The sequence below is a fragment of the Miscanthus floridulus genome, chromosome 15 (genome assembly GCF_019320115.1).
Source record: "Miscanthus floridulus cultivar M001 chromosome 15, ASM1932011v1, whole genome shotgun sequence".
NCBI classification, from domain to species: Eukaryota; Viridiplantae; Streptophyta; class Magnoliopsida; order Poales; family Poaceae; genus Miscanthus; species Miscanthus floridulus.
This window is the reverse complement of record NC_089594.1, coordinates 15,310,385-15,323,862: the sequence shown is the minus strand read 5'-3', so window position 1 is coordinate 15,323,862 and position 13,478 is coordinate 15,310,385.

The window sequence follows — 13,478 nt, the reverse complement described above, 5'->3', positions numbered from 1 at the left end:
AACTGGCGCAAAGCCCCAGGTTTGTGGAGTCCAGAGAAATCCACCCCGGGCCATGCCTCGTCCTCGTCCGAGGAGTCGGAGTGGGTGCTCAGGTCGAGAGCGAAGCGCTGGCGGCGTTCCGAGGGGTGCTCGTGAGCGGCAGTGTAAGCGTAGGCGTAAGAGGCGGCGGCATTTCTCAACCCAAAGGGGTATGGGGACGGTGCCGTCTCCAGATTCTGCCCCGCCGGGGTCGGCTCTTCAGGGAGTGGTGGAGCGGAGCTTGACGACTGGGCATCGCCGCGTGCCACAGGCAAGTTTCCTTTGTCCAAGCTCAGGCTAGACAGGTCCCTAGCCAGGGACCCTGTGCCAACAGCTGGTCGTAGGATATCGGCGGGGGGCGGCGTGTTGCCCCGGATTCGCGTAGCATCGGGGTGGCCTTGTTCGTGCCGTGCTTGGTGAGCGCGGCGAGAGCGGCCGCCCGGACGCCGCCCGCGCCTGGGCTGCCGGGGCGTAACTTCATCGTCGGACGGTGGGGCTCGAGGAGTGAGGAGCACCATGTCATACTCATGCCCTAGAGACATGAACTCTAGGCTCCCGAACCAAACCACGATGCCGAGACGCAATGGTCGTATGGGGTCTGCCATTCGGAACCTGCTGGGATGACGAAACCGACACGCAGCAACCCCTACCTGGCGCGCCAACTGTCGGTGTTTCGGACCGGGGGGGTCCTCAACCAACTAGTGAATTCGTTCTGCGTGCTCCCGATTCCGGATGGTGATGCAAAGAGACACAAGGTTTATACTGGTTCAGGCAATCGAGGCCCTACGTCCAGTCTGAGAGATCGATCTTGTATTCCTTGCACCGAGGTGCTCGTAGTAGGGGGTTACAAGCTAAAGGAGAGAGGGAGCTGGTCCTAGGTCTCGGCAGGGTGTCGTGCGGGCCGCTTAGGACATTGCTCTCAGGCAGTAGGGATGTGCGTGTGTGTGTGGGTGTTACCAGGTGTTCTCTCTCGTCCCCTAAAACAGCCCAAGTCCTCTCCTTTTATAGCCTAAGGGAGGACTAGGACGGTACATGAGCCAACTATACGGCGCCGTGTGAACAGAGGCGGCGTGTCCGGGCCCTATAGCCTGTTCCTGTGGCGGTGTGGTCGTCGGAGTGGTCCGTCCTTGGAGCACTGGGGCGGCGTGGCCGTCCCATCAGATCCTGTGTGTCGTGGGAGCCCCGAGACTGCTTCGGAGTGGGTACGGCGGTGGATGTGCAAGCCACTGTGGATGGACTGCGCGCGAGGCCAAGACTTGGTCGGTGTCGAGGCTGCACCGTGGTGGAGGGGTCTCGGCAGGCGCGAACCCCAAGATAGCCGAGACCTTGGTGTATAGTGCCGAGGCTTCGAGTGGGCGGCTGATCATGGGTACAGTGTTAGGACACAGTGGCCGGTAATCCCTGCCGTACCCTGTCCCAGCCGGTATGGCGCTGATCGTGGATACAACATTAGGACACAGTGGCCGGTAATCCCCGCCGTACCCTGTCCTAGCCGGTATGGCGCTGATCGTGGATACAGCGTTAGGACACAGTGGCCGGTAATCCCCGCCGTACCCTGTCCCAGCCGGTATGGCGCTGATGCGACCTCAGGTCGTGTCGGCCATTCTGTGGCGTTGAGCCGTCGTCCGGCTGAGATTGTGGGAGTGGTTGAAGCATTAATGGGACACGACACGTTGTCTGGGGGGGTCGGTTGAGGCGGGGGGTGACGGGCTGCGGGCGACCCGGCCTCGAGCGACATGGAGACTGAGGCCTCGCGCGAGACGGAGATCGGGCTTCTTGCCGAGGCCTTGCGCGAGATGCCTCGCGTGATACGGAGGATGTACCCCCTGCCGAGGCCTTCCCTGGAGAGCCTCGAGCGAGACGGAGACGGCGCCCCCTGCCGAGGCCTTCCCTGGAGAGCCTCGGGCGAGACGGAGACGGCGCCCCCTGCCGAGGCCTTCCCTGGGGAGCCTCGTGCGAGGCAGAGTTTGTTCCAGGATGCCAAGACCTCCTGCTCGAGGCTCGAGGCGAGGTGGAGGAGGGCCCGGTGGGCTCGGTCGTGGCAGGTGAGGGGCCCACGGCTTACCTTCTAGCTTTATTTTTTAGATGGGATTTCAGCGACCCGTTTGATGTTTGCTTGGGGTACCCCGTTCTAAGGTACCCAACACCTATGTCTGGAATTGTCGAGTTCTCCTTTCATAAGTGCAATGAATATTTTATGAAGAGGTGGAAACTTGCGCAGAGAAATATAGCTGAGAAGGGGCGTTTTGGAAAGGCCGAAGCTGAACATTTGAAGGAGGCCGAGGAATTAGCCAAGCAGCAAACCGCCGAGCTGTATGGACCCCGCCGCCATATCTTTAGTGTACGGGGTAAGGGTGGCACAAGCTTGGGCGGTGAACGTTATGATGGACGAAACTACCGAGTTGATCTTGAAAAGGTAGAGTGCAGTTGCAACGCCCCTCAGATCATGCATGCCCCATGCTCTCATATGATCATGACCTGCAGGGTTCGCGGTTACAACTATGAGGATCTGCCATATATGTCACCCTTGTATCTCCGTTCGAGAACACCGTTAGTATTTGGGAGATGAGCTTCGAGCCATACCTTGACCCAACACAATGGCCACCTTATAATGGTTATGACTACGTGCCGCATCCAGATCTAATGAAGGTAGGGAAGGGTAGGAGGAAGAAGAAGTGACTGAAGGGGGACATGGAGGCTATGAGAGGGTACAGCGAAGACATGTATGGTGGGGGAGACTTCAACGAGACCCATGGCAGGAATCTTTGCTCTGTTTGCAAACAATCTGCACTACTACACAAACTTTACTGGAGGCGGACGTTTTCGGTTTTCCGCGGCGGGCAAAGCCGTCCGCCGCGGCCTAGAGGCCACGGTAAATCATGGCTTAACCACAGCGGGCGGCCTTGCCCGCCGTGGTTAATCGATTTACCGCGGCGGGCACGTTAGGATGCCCGCCGCGGTTAATCGTTTAAAAAACAAAGAAAACAGGAACCTGCCAGCGAGCCCATTCTTGAGCCCATCGACGAGCCCATCCTAGCCCAATACTAGAGCCACCGCACCTCCTTGGATCTGCCGCCAGGGTCTCCTCCTCGCCGGATCCGCCGCTGGATTTGCGCCGACGCCGTAGGTTGGGGCCGTCTTGCCATGGATCCATGCCGACGCCATGTGGATCCACGTCGCGGGAGCAGGGAGTCGACGCAGCCAGCCTGGATCCACGTATCCACCCTGGATCCGCTGTCGTGTGGATCCACGTCGTAGGGAGTCGACGCGGTCGCCTGGATCCGCCGCCGTGTGCCTGTCCCTACGCCGCGCAGCACCTCGCCTATGAGAGAGAGAGAGAGATAAGGGAGGACTGAGAGGAGAGAGAGGGTGGGAGAGAGAGGGAGAGACATACTGGGCGCCCTAGATCCACCGCAGACGTCGCCGCACGGGTCTCGCCGAGTGCGCCTCGCCGCCGCCCTGCCTCGCCTTACCTCACCGAGCGCGCCTCGCCACCGCCTTGCCTTGCCTCGCCTCACCGAGCACCGCCGCGCACGCCTTGCCGAGCCGAGCGCCGCCAGGGAGAGGAGGGGAGGGGGCGCGTCACCGGGGAGAGAGGAGCGGAGGGAGGAGGGCTGCCGGGAGGAGTGTAGGGTAGGGGAGAGAGAGTGGTGTGGCGCAAGAGAGGAGGGGTAGGGTAGGGGCGAGGGAGAGAAGTGTGGTGCGGTGCTAAGGACTCACAGTGAAACCCTAGGCTCTTGTATATATACGTGACCTCGGAATTGGACCGTATCTGGGCTCTGGATCGGGCTGTATTTACTGCGGCGGGCCTTATAAAATGCCCGCTACGGTAAATCGATTTACCGTGGCGGGCACCTTAAGATGTCCGCCACGGTAAATATGGTATTTTCCGTGGCGGACATCTTAGGGTGCCCGTCACGGTAAATCGATTTACCGTGGTGGGCAAAAATGCCCGCTGCGGTAAATAAAAAATACCCGCCGCGGTAAATCATGGGATTTACCGCCGCGGGCAAAAATAGGTGCCCGCCACGGAGTGCAAAAGTGCAACGCTGCGCAAAATCGTTTATGTAGTAGTGCTGGCCACAAGGCTAGCCGGCATAGAAGACAGCAGGTGATTTCATATTGTGTTCGTATTGCATAACAAGTAGTTCAAATTTTGCAATGCTATGTAATGTTAATCTAAAATTTGTTAATTTGAATACTCTAACCCTTTGTTTATCATTTCGTAACAGGATGGCCCCTCCCACGCCGTACCAGCTGTACCCCCTTCTTGATGTAGAGTACGATGACCCCCTTCTTCTACCGGACGACGAGGTTTCCAAGAGGCGTTCAAGGGATCTTTACATTCGTGGGACTTAGTTCATTACGTCGAACTTATGTCGAATGAATATTGTCGTCGAAAACTTGTAGACTCATAAACCAATGAAAATGTTGTGTGGCAACTTGTCGTCCATTTATTTGTTTCATGTTCATTTTGTATAGCACTTGTAGTTTTGTACAGCACCGACAACAACTCAATTGTAGCTGGCTGTTGTCTGTCTGCGTCACTACCGCGCCGTGGTCTATGGCACGACACAGATGCGCCGTGGCCTCTGGCGCGGCACAACCATGCCTATGGAGCACCAGAACCTGGGCTATGGCGCGTCAAATGATTACGTTTGTTTTAGAAATTTTGAACGCATGATACAAACAGATGTGATCACTTAAGATCGATCATGAGTAATTCGAGTACATGGTACATGGGTACAATACATCAGTAGTTCAAATGGAATATAAGACAACACAATAGAATTTCTACTACATAGCTACATTGATCATTAATAAAGCATGGAACTAATAGACGGCGCAATCAAAAACCCTCAGTCAGAAACATACTGAGTAAGCAACTCGTTATCCGAGTACCAATCCTCAACCACAACCCTGTTGCTGTGGCTAGGGTCACCTGCATTGCCCTAATCTGCCTTTCGCTTGTAGTAAGCGGCCTCCGCTTCATCTGTTGCCTCTACGGCCTGAGTGAAGAACGCGTCGTCATCCTCCTCCGCCTACAAGCCCGCCTCTGTTAGAGCGATGAGCTCGCTCAGTCTGGCAGTGTCGTCCTCAGCCTCCTCCGCCTGCAAGCCCGCCTCTGCTAGAGTGATGAGCTCGCTCAGTCTAGCAGTGTCGTCTTCAGCCTCATCTGCCTGCAAGCCCGCCTCTGCTAGAGCAATGAGCTCGCTGAGTCTGGCAGTGTCGTCCTCATCCTCGTCCCCCTCATCAGACAACACAATCGATGATTGAACGGTGCGACCAGCTCGCTTTCTATGCTCATCTAGCTTCTTTTCCTCGTACATTGCACGAGCCACCTCTGCAGCATTGTCCTCGCTGCATCCAATCCCTTTATGTATAAAATACAATCAGTTAGCAACGCGATTATATTATATTTAAAATCAGGCAACGAAAAAAGGCTTTCAAGCACTCACTGGCACATAATGAAACAACATGCTCGTTCAAGACCTGCATCTGTACTCTTGTCTCCTCCCTTGCCTCCTTCCTTGCCCTCTCCTCCTCTAATGCTACCCGTCTCTCAAATCCCCATTTGACAAGCCCAACGTCGATCGGGTTACAAATACCGCGCTGTCTAGCAAACTCACGCATCTTGTCTTTGTGATGTTTAACGAAAAGGTTGACGTAGTCAGGTCCATATCCCCTCTTTCGTGCAATTACTTGCTTCCCCTTTAGTTCATCCAAGAACTTAGCTTGACCATCATAACATTCCCACCTGCATTTCCTTGTGCTCTGTTCAAACGATATATTATATCATATATGCCTTAGCAAAATAAACAAAATACGATTTCATGGTTACCACAAAAATAACCAACCTCATCATAGTCAATCATATGACCGCAATAATGGCCTATTCCAAGCTCCGAACGGACTAGACCGTAGTTGGATTTAACACCACATTCGCACTTGACTGGTGGTGCTTTGTAAATTAACCTTTCTTTCTTCTTTTGTTTTGCTTTTGGAGGTTCTTCGGGCCATTTGTTCTTAGGACCATACAACCACTCCTTGAAACGACACTTCGCCATTGAATACACCTAAATAACATGACATTAGTACATGACACATATAGCTCAACATTTCAACAAATACACTTTGCACTTACTTCATGCTTGTTTGGACACACAAAACTCCAACGTATTGTCAAAGTTTATCATGGATCAGGGCGCGGCACTGCCGTGCCAAGATCGGTGGCGCGGCAGAGCCCTGCCACGTCAGCGGTCAGCGCTTCTGGTCACCGCCACGTCAGCCCTCTGCCGCGCCGCCATGCATGGCGCGGCACAGGCATTTGGCCGCGCCAGGGCAATAGGGGCGGCCAAAAGTGTTAGTTTTAAAAAAATCGATAGTGTTAGATTTAAAATTAGTTTCGAAAAAGTGTTAAAATTAAAAAAATCTACAAGGAAGGCAAGCCATGCATTTCATCCACAAAAAAAAGGCAAGCCATGCAATTTGCAATGCAGTATTCAGTCCATCGCCATCGGCATCACCTGCTGCTTTGGCTGTGGGCCGTGGCCCAGAGAAGGCTGGTGTTTTCGAGCGACGCCACAAGCCCACGACCGTGAGGCTTCTCTGTGCCACTCTGCACGACAGGCCCAACGACCATCTGCGGCCCACAATCATCGTCAGCCCACTAGCTCAGGATCGATCGTTCCAACATCCTGACTGCCTGAGCCACCTGCCTATCGTCAGTCCATCCAACTGGCCCATCACCCAGTTGCAGCACGCATGAGAAGGTGAATGGTGATTTCCTTGTTTCCATCTTTTCTTCTTCATATTTTTCTCTTATTAATTTCATCATCTTTTATGATTAATTGGATCACAGTTTTCGTGCCTTTTTCTGTGCGGTGAATGATTCCAAACATCTAACTCACCCGCCCTGAAATATAAAGTACTAAAACATTCAAAATTGATGTCTCAACTTAGAACACAAGACTTTTGACCGCTAGCTATAGCATTACAGTTATATGTATCGTAGAGAAACTAATTTCCACTATACAAAACCGTCATAATACAAAAAAAAACTGAATAGAATATCCCACCTCTAGAACAAATTTAATTCGTATGTCAAAGCAACTTAATGAAGAAAATACAAGCATGAAAAACATAACACAAAATATCCATTATCAAAAACTTAATTCAGTTGCAGGTTGTTAACAGTATCAATGGAGCCAACTGCCCGAGTGGGTCGCCGCGCGACGACCCTAGAGGAGGACTCCCTACTAGGGGTCACCATTACTGGCTGGACTCGTCGGCATTGAGGCAAGGCGTCGGAAGCTGAGACAAGCAAACGACAACTCCACGTTCGCGGGTGTTCGCGGGTGTGCAATCATATGTGAGTAACTTTCTTCATTCCACCCTACATTTTATACCAAGTTGTGGGTTTTCTCCTTATTCAACAAACACGTAGTGCGCGCGGTAGGGGGGGCTTGAGCCCCCCACCCTCCTCTCCCTCTGCCACACTGCTAGATCCGTCCCTGTAGACACGATGGCTTCAAACAACAACGGAACACACAACACTGTGGTGAAGGCAGCTGCGGCCCTCGCTCTTCATCCACCTGATCCTACATGCCGTGGTTGACAAAATCAGCCGAACGCAGAAGAGCGAGCAAAGGGTGGCGATCGGTAGGCTCTATAGCCTCCTTAGGCTTCGTTTGCCAATGACTTGGATTTGTAATTATTTTATCTGGGACTTGGATTTGTAGGACCAAGTGCTAGCTGCGAGAGTCAGCTTATAAGCTCTGTAATGCAACCTACAAGGGGTTAATATAAGGAATAATTGCCGTCAAACTGAATTCCTCCCTTGTAACTATGTTCTTCTCCAACCTTAGACTCTGTTCTTCTCCAAATACTACCGAAACCCTCCAATTCTTGCTACCATTAAGCATATAACAACACGATACAATAAGATGTAAACCAAAACAGAAAAAATGCCTTGGTGCAAATAAACAAACTATATATACGGTCCATTTAACGTGGTGGACCGTCTGGTCTTTTTCAGCTTGCGGATAATGTCGTTACTAGCTAGAGTTGGACAGCACAAAAGAAAAAGGTTTCCCATGTGTTCCCGGTCTTGGATCCCGAGTTATAAAATGCCACGATGTTGGTAATCGGGAATCTTGACCGAGAAACACAAGCAACGTGATGAAAAAAGGCTGAAAGCTTAAAGCAACTAATTGGAACATGCATGCAAAGACGATGATATAGTCAGACCGAGATTCCCCCATTGGAATTGGAACAAGACATGGCCTTTGTTTATCAGAACATTGACAAAAAAAAAAAGCCCGTGCAAACACGATCGAACTGATTTTTGTTTAGATGACACAAACTAGAGTTAGTTAGAATGGCATGCCTCATTTATCACACTACATACACGCATGGTATGTGGTGTGACCGAGTGATTTTGCATATTTGCATTGCTTGATCAGTAGGTGTCGTCATTAACTTCTCCTGCTGAAATACAATATATATAAATAAAAAACATTTAAAATTTGTCTCGGATTATAAGATATTTTGGATTGCTCAATATGGATGTTTTTTTTTGAAACTCCATCCACCATACATTAATTCATGTATGCCTTTTAAACATTTTCTTTTGCATAAAAAGACTCATGTAATTAGTAGGTGAAATCAATGGCATGCATATTTGCCTTTTTAAACTATATATATGTGTACCTTACTAGGCAAGCAAGTCGACAACTAAACTGATCAGTTAGTGAGAGGTAAGTTAGCCTTTTGATGTAAGTACGAGTACTTTTTTATTTGTTTTTAAAATTTTTTTGGATACTTTGTATTTCATGATATAGGGCAGAAGTTGCAAAGAGGAGGAGCGAGAGTGAGTTACGAAAGAAAAGAAAAAAAAAACAAGTTATCTACGTAGTATACTGCAAAGCAGAGTGAGATTCTTTGGAGACGTGTTGGATGAGAGTGGAGTAGGACCGATGTGGGGCGGCACCGCGCAACTGCTACATACAAAAGGGAGAAAAGCGCACGCGCAGGCGCAGCTGCGAGCGACATGGCCCTGCTGCCGGCTGCCCTCTGCCTCTCCGGGGCTCTAGCACGGTACCACTAGCAGTAGTGGCCTTCCTCGAGTTCCGTGCCTAGTCGTTTGCCTCCGCTCCTTGGTGATGGTGCCATCATGGTCACGTTGCTTGTCATCATCATGCTATATGCAGTGCTAGTCCCTCCCCTCCCTCTCTTGCCAAAAAGCCGCCGTGGCACCATCGATTGCGTGTGTGCACCGCTCCTGCTCCGTTTGGAAGTGGATCTAGCTGTTATTCTCTTTGTCAAACTATCTAAAATTCGATTAAGTTTAGAGGAGGGTATTAATATTCATGGCACAAAATAGTTATACTATTAGTTAGGGGTACAAACGGATTGGATATAGACCGATATAGTTGATTGTTTTCATATTTCTTTTTTTCTCGAATACGCAAAAGCTTTTGCGTATCATTGTATTCGGTAGAAGAGTTTAGACAAACATACAACGCGCTTCTACCAATGGCTGAAGGAGGTCAACCTAACACAGCCATAGTTGGACCTTCCTAGCAAGAGACCTCTAGAATCCATATTACATTAAAGGATATAACCAATACCGACACAACGGTGCAACCTAGGAGGTGGCCTTGTGTCTTCGCGGCTGCCCGGACCGAACAGCCGGGAAGAGCTCGTCCAGCGCTTCGGCTTTGGACGCAGTCAGGTCGCCGCCAAAGAGCTTGTCAAAGGCCTCTAGCTCTGATGCGGATGGCGCTGATGGACCCTTGGTGAAGCCCATACGCTGCATGATCAGCACCTCACCTCGCTTGGAAGCAGGTACTCGAGAGAGGGGCTGAGCCGCTAACCGCCTGCTCCGCCACGGCATCACTGGCTTAGCAGGAGGCTGCTTTGGAGGCTCACGAATCAGTGGAGAGTCCCTCTTACGCGTCACTTCGTTGATGAAGCTATCGATGCGACGTTTGGCGGAGTCATCGTTGTCCTCGGTCGGGTGGGTATCCATAGGCGGTGAGTCCACTGCCCAGTGAATGGGCGCGCGGAGGTGGTGTCCGCAACGTACAGGAGACCACTGTCGTCGGGTCCTCATCCTCTAGCTAGGGGGCCGTCACTGTCGGGGCCTCACCTTGTTGGGGGGCCACCGGAGGTGACAACAGGCGCTCAGGAGAAGGTCGCGCGACGATCCAACTGCTAGCGAGCGAGGCTATGAACTCCTCCAACATCGGGTCCTCTGTGATGTCACGACCATGCGTGGAGTTCGGGTACATCATCTGCATCAACGGGTCATGCTGGACAATGCCCGTCTCGTCGGACAGCTCACCGTGCCTAGACTGAGCTTTAGCAACAACCGAGGTGAAGGGCGGTGCTATCTGTGCAGCCCCTGCCGACCGACCGTGATGCCTCCGCCTTCGGCGCCGGCGACCACCGGTGGTAGGAACAGCATTGCCCAACTTACCCCATCAGAGTCATGCGAGCCACCATGCTCCGTCGGTTCACCGGAGCAGGCGTTACGGGTGCCATGGAGAGGACGTTGCGGCTGGTGGCCCATGGCACTTGCATCGCCCGAGCTCCGAGAGCACAAGCGCCTTGGCTGCTTGCAGTCGCGCGCAATGTGTCGAAATCCCCTGCACCGTAGACATCGTTGGGGCAGCTTGCAGGTTGCCACCCGATGCGCGGAGGAGAGGCAATTGAGGCACTTGCCGTGAAGATCTGCGGGGATGCGTCTCGGTGGTCGATGACTCGCCAGCTGGCCTTCGCTTGCTGGCCCTCGTGGCTCAGCCGAGGTGGAGGATCTCTCGCCACCCATCGGTGTTGGGGGCGGAGACCCGTCCGCAGCGTCCGAGGCGCTGGCCTGCCAAGGTGCGGGCCTCCACTGGCTGAGCCCGCAAGCCGTACAGCAACTGCGGGCTCGGGCGACTGTGTTTCCCCTGCCTTCGCCCATAACCCTGTCGGCCCGCCTCCGCTTCGCCACGGCCCAGAATCACGATTGGACGAGTCTAGGTGCGCGGCGGGGACGCAGCGACCGACTTCACCGGGCGACGAGTGACATCCAAGTAGCTAGCGGGGTGGTCATCGTCGGACTCCTCACCGTTGGTGTCTGCCCACTGGCGGCGCTTCGTGCGTCCACCCGCGGGGCCGCCCGGGTAGAACGGAGCAGCGTCTGGAGAGAGGGTGGGCGAGCTGGGGGCGCCGACAGCATCCCAGCCGTAGTGCTGAGATGAGGGTGGCGTCGGTGGAGTCTCAGACCGTGGCGACGGCTGCTGCTGCTGTGTGGTGGTCTCCCCACCACCGGCGTTCGTGGGTCTGGCCACCCAGGGCCTGCCCCCACGAGATCCGGCTTCCTCTGCGAGCTATGGTGCTCTCACGCCGGCTCCGTCGGGCTGGGCGGCCGTGACGGCAGCGGCGCCAGGCTCCAACGGTGGAGGGTGACCACGCGGGGGGAAGGAGCCGAGCGAGCATCACCGGCGGCCGCGGGTCCTACTGCACGGGGAGCGCGGGCACTGGGCTTCCCCTCCATGGGCGGCGGCGACTGCTGCCCGACCAGCTCCATCAAGGGTGGTGCGGGCGCGCCCACACCAGCTGCCGCGGATCCGTCCAGAGGGGGCCGCAGGGCCGCAACATCTGGCCGGGATTCAAGTTGCGGCGGCGACGTCCTGGTCGAGTCCGCGGAGGCTGACTCCGTGCTGGGGTTTACATGGAGGGGATGCGAGAGGGGGGAGGAAGGGGAGGGAGCCGCCGACGTCGGGATGGCGGGTGGGTGGCGGGGGTGGGGATGGCCCCGTCAGGACCTAGGGTTGGGGGTCGGTGGGGGGGGGGGGGGGGTAGGGTGCCCACCGCTCTAACCTAGCCTTATCCTATTTTCATATTTCTATTTGGATTTGGATTCGATACGAAAATTATCAACTATGTTGGATATGATAGAATAGATATCGATCGACGTCGTAAATACGTGATTTGAGTATTCAGATATGGATACAGTATAGGACGTAAAATATCCTATCGATCTATCTCGGATACGGCCAGATATAAACTTATTTAAACGCATTCAGACTTAGGTACGATCAGAAAATATCCGTATCATTTGCACACCGATGTTAGTAGAGAAATATCTTCTATAAATGATGTAACAATACTTGCACTCTCCTCGTCCCAATCAGGATATATATGTCTCGCGGTCTCGCCAGCACGTCAACAAGGCCGTCCCTGCGGGCGTGCAGCCAGGGCGACGGCGCAGGGCCTCCAGTTCTGATAGGCCTCCAATTTTCTAGTACCATAACCCATATAGCTAAGCAGATTTTGTTTCGTTGGCCCAAAACAGGATCACCCACTGGCAAGCTAAATAAAAAAATGGTTTTCTGGAGCCCGCACGACGTCGTTTTGTCTCCCGACTCCTGCGATCCCAAACCTATCCGTCTCCTATCAGCCATGTATCGCGAGTGACAGCAACGCGAGGCACCGAGGCAAGGCCCTGAAGGCTTAAGGTAATACTAATCATTCATATTTCTTTTTTTTCCCCAATTCATTCACATTGAACTATAGCGAGTAGCGGATCCATCTCTAAATTTTGTTCTTTTCATCTAGACTCGCCTAGTGGACTAGTGTTTGAAGATTGAAGCCATATCTTCTGCAAATCGGTCTAAAAATTTTGAATCGAGTTGACAAAAGCGTAAGAAAAAACAAATAATAGAGATTTTTTTCTAGACTAGTAGGCCTCATTTTTTTAGTTTTGTACAAGGCCTCGTATCTCCTCGGGACGGCCCTGACGTCCAAGGACTCAAGGTACTCCGTATTTGTTGCTTTTCACTCGATCGCTCTGGGAATTGGGAAGCCTAAAAATGCACAATCCTATAGGCACCTTGATGAGCATCGTCTAGGCTCCATCCGATAAAGCGCCAGAGCCTGTTCGTTTGTTGGTTTCAGTCAGGGCTTATCAGTCAGCTAATAATGTTTTTCTCTCACAACGAACCAGCACCAGCCAAGCTTATCAGCCCAGAAACCAACCAGCGAACCGGCTGATTGTTTCTTATTAGCTTTTAGAAGGCGTCAACCAATGTAAAGTTACTGTATGTAGTTTCATCATCGTCCGTGGTTAGAAAAAGATAGAGAAATGACGTTGCACGAACAAATCAAAGCCCGTGCGGTACCAGCGTACTTGCATGCATGCATGTACATGCCCCTGCGTACGTTGTCAACGGCCGGCTCAACCTCAGCAAGCAGTGGTCGTGTTCTCGAGGCGGTGTTTATTCAACCTGTTCGTTGCAGCTTCTTGGGCTACGGTTGCGGCTGTATCTACAATATATAGCAGTTCATTGTTTGCAGCCGTAGCTAGAAAAAAATCTACAGCAAGCAGCTGCTCCGTCTAATAATAAAAAAGTACAACTCTAATATCGGATTAAGCTATTTTTTCCCTCGAAATTTGGATCAAGTTAATC